A 4,466-nucleotide genomic window follows, 5' to 3' on the forward strand; every position below is an offset into this window, starting at 1 on the left:
TCATTTAGTATGTCAGTTTATTGTGAAAACAATCCTTTTAAACTTCCTGTGACTCTGTCTGTATAACACAAATTAGAATTCCTATGTGTCATGTTTACGGGAGATAGTTGTTTGACCTCCAATAATTGATGCATGTTCAATTTTAATATTAATTATCTACATTTGATTCTCTGATCAAATCGGTTATTATCAATTACATCATTATATTCTTCAGTTATACTATCAAAAATATCCCTGCATTCTGTTTTGTGATAATCCTTCCACAAGAACTCATGAAGACATTTCATAATGCATTGGGAATAATATTTCCATTTTTCACTAGTAGAGGAGATAGGAGCCTGGAGCACAAGTTAGAAAATGAAATTTTTAGTTCTGGATCTTGGAGTTGCCACTATATACAGAATGTGTGTAAAATATCTGTAAAATTCCACACATTAGGCAAGCACTCGACAACTGAGCTACAACCCCAGACCTCTGATATGTTTTTTAATACTTCCTATATGCCATGCAAGGTAGAATAGAGAATCAGAGGTGAAGAGAGCTAGTCATTCTTGTCCAAATATTTGGCATATGATTATCAAATATAAATTTTGTCTCAAAACAGAAATTGGAGAATAGTAACTTCAGGCAACAGCATATTTTGGTTGAGTGGTAGGAAGATTACCCTTATAATTAATAATTAGTATAAATAATATCTAAATATTATTTTGCATTATCTATTACATTCATCACATGCTACTCACATGGGAGCATCTATTATCTCTTTATTACTAATTCAATGCAGTTGCATCACCAGTAGATCAACTCAGATGACAACATTGTCTCAGAAATACTAACAACCTTCCCCTCTGAGAAGAGATTACAAATTCAATAGATAGTGATCAAAATTAAACAATCAAGGGGAAGACAGAGCCACCATAGAATGGGAGAAAAATTGTTGTCATCTTCTCTTCTGACAGAACATTAATATTCAGAATACATAAATAACTCAAAAATTTAACATCCAAATCCCTCAAATATCCCAATAAATAAGTGGACAAATGAACTAAATACACATTTCTAAAAACAAAAAATACAGATGGTCAACAAATATGTGAAGAAAATGCTCCACATCCTTAGCATACAGGGAAATGCCAATAAAAACTACATTGGGATTTCACCTCCCTCCAGTTAGAATAGTAATCATCAAAGGCACAACTAATAACCTAGGCTGGAGAGAAGGCAGGTTAGAATGTCCATTGTGGAAAGCAGCATGGGGATTTCCCAAAAGAGTAGGATTAGAAATACTGTGTAACCCAGCAATCCCATTCCTTGGTATTTACACAAAAGAACTAAAATCAGCATATGATAGGGGCACAGGCACATCAGTGTTGGTACCAGTGCAATTTGCAATGGCCACATTATGGAACCAGACAGGGAGTCCATCAATAGATGAATGGATAAAGAAAATGTGGTAAACACACACAATGGAGGTTTATTCAGTCATAAAAAGAAAGAAATTATGTAATTTTCTGGTAAATGGATGAAACAAGAAGTTAGTGTTACATGAAATAAGAGACTCAAAAAGCCAAGGATCAAATGTCTTTTCTCATATGTGGAAGCTGGAGAAAAAATAAATAATAAAAATGGGCCTCAGGAAAACAGAAGGGAGGACAGTGGAGGTAGGGGAGGAAGGAGGGAAAGCAGAATCTTGGGAATAAACTGACCAAATGATGCTAAGTGCATGTACAAATGCACCCCAGTGAATCCCACTTTGGGGTAGAATTAAAATGCACCAGTTAAAAAAATGCAATAAGAACATTAAAGTAAAGAAACAGAATCAGAGGGAAGGAGAAGGAAGGGGATAGGAGAGGTCCTAGTGAAAGAAATGGTCATTAATGGTCGCAGAGTATTCCACTATTATGTATAATTATAATAATCGTGTAAAAAAATTCAGCAGTCATTGTCTGGGTGTGATGCAGTAATCTTGTCCCTTATTTCCCAATTATCAGAAAGTTTTAAACAGAGGTCCAGGACCCTGACCACCAGTACATCTGTAGTATGCTTTAAAACTCTCCAGTTTCTTGTGTAGGAATGAAACCAAGAGGTGCCATTGTCTCCTTTGAGACTGAGTGGGCCAGTAGCAAGGAGGATGGAGAGGGCTTCAGAGTGTCCTACTGTTGGGAGGGGTCTGTGTTGAATTTTTATGTGCCCCTGTTTCCTATGATCTCTGCCCTTGATCTATTCTTCTCATGTTGGATGTTGCTTTCATGCCAACTGCTCTCTCTTTGATCTACCAGGAACACCCACAATGAAGCAGAGTGAGCAAAGGGTCACTTCTGGAGTGACAGGATTGGAAATGGCAGATAAACTTGTCAAGGGAACAGCCTGTTGGGGTTCTCCTGCCCAGAAGCCTGGTGTCCATATTTAGACCACCTGAATCAAATAGATTTACTCATCTCTGCCTAACAACCTGGCAAAGTTTTCATAAATATAATGTACTCTTTTATTTTCTCTATAATAATGTGAACATGTGTAACTAAAGGAAGGCTCTGCGGAGACTCTGAGATAAACCAAGCCTTGTGAAACACAGCTGTGAACCTGGCATTTAGAAAGCCCTTGGCAATGCATCACAAAGCTATGTGTGCTGCTATTTTCCTCTTAAACATCATGATCACCTTTATACTACTCTTGGATTGCTGAGGACAGAGTTTGGGGATCTGCTAGAATGGGTGAAGTGTCTTTTGGAAGTACAGCTAGTGGAGGTTAGCTGGAGTTGGAAGTCTCACCCTCAAAACAACCAAGAATATAAAAACCAGATCTCATAACTCTTTGTTTTGCACACTGATATCCTTCCATCTGGTCAACCAGACTATCATATTTGTCCTGATGACATAGAAACAATATTTCTGACAGCCCTTTTCCTATCCAATGTCTCCCTCAGACATACTGGTTAACTTTCTTCCCTGCTGGCTCATGAACAAAGATTGAGGATCCAAAGTTACACCCTAATCAGGTGCCCTTGAAGGCTCAGAGTCATTCCTCAGGACTGATAGCCACACAGGGTCAGGTAGGAGCTTCCTGCTATAGTAAACCCTGGGAGGAGGAGACCATGTACGGAGCCCTCTGAACTACCAAACTCAAGTCCTAGAGACACAGGCTGATTCATTTTAATAAACTTGGAGGATCCATGCACAGAGATTGTAATTAGCCAAGTTGCTCTGTTATCCTAATCTCTAAGGACTTCCTCACATGGGTAGAAGTAGAAAAAGAAGAAGAGAAAATAAATATTCACATGGTTATGGTGTCTTCCTCTACTCAAGAGAGCTCTGGGGTATTGTTTACTTAATTTATTTCTTTTCCTTGTTTTGAATGACTCATTTGTGCCTAATTCTATTTATTGTGATAAAATATACAGGAAACAGCAACTTCCATTTTTACCTATTTTATGTGCATATTTCAGTAGTATCAATTACATTCCTTTTGTTGTTTAACCATTACCATTGTCCATTTCCAGAAAATTTTTATCTTGCTAAACTGAAAATTTGTACCTATTCTCACAACTACATACTTATCCTGATTCTAACCCTGGCTAATGCAACACGATTATAAAACATCAGAGCATATATGTGGTCTACAAAAATAATGTAAAGAGGGAGAAGGAATACATTTGTAGAGGCTAGCTTTTGTTGCAGTTTTTCTAGCCTACCTTCTAGCTATATGCTGCAGGTCCTGAGATTGGACTGTTTTGCTCTGTGTCCTCAGGACCCAGCATGGAGATGAATGCAGTGCATGTCTCTGAGGTCTGGAGTTGTGGGGGAATGGGATACCAACATATACTCCAAATCTGGTTCCATAAAATATGCAACACCTTACAGGTGAGACCACAGATGGAGAAGGCTTGATAGCCCAACTCTTGATTGGACTCTCACAATGAAGAAACAATTTTATAGTAACAGAAAAAGCTCCCTGAGATAGGAAGAAATCCAGAGGTAACACCAACGCTATGTATGACTGCGGGTGCGGTGACACATACCTGTGATCCTAGCAGCTCTGGAGGCTGAGGCAGGATGATGGCAAGTTCAAAACCAGCCTTGGGAATTTAGTGAAGCCCTGAGCAACCTAGTGAGACCCTGTCTCAATATAAAAAAAAAAAATAAAAAGGGCTGGATCCATGATTTAGTGCCCCTGGGTTCAATCCCTGGTATCCAAAAAATTAGTGAAATGATAACAAACATTACATTTTATGTTGTAGATAATGAATAAGTGCTATGTGGATCCCTCCTCCCATCCTGTCTCCATCAGCACATTCTTGGTTGTGCTGACTACCTGCTTGGTCATGACTAAGGACTGCAGATGTGAGAAACCTCCCCTGCTGGGTGCACAATCAAGGCTGGGACTTGCTACTGAGGACTGATATGAACACAGTAACCAGGGGTGTCCTGGTTTAGAATCCACATTCCAAGAAAAGATGAAACAAAGAAAAA

Source organism: Urocitellus parryii, chromosome 3 (genome assembly GCF_045843805.1).
Source record: "Urocitellus parryii isolate mUroPar1 chromosome 3, mUroPar1.hap1, whole genome shotgun sequence".
NCBI lineage: Eukaryota > Metazoa > Chordata > Mammalia > Rodentia > Sciuridae > Urocitellus > Urocitellus parryii.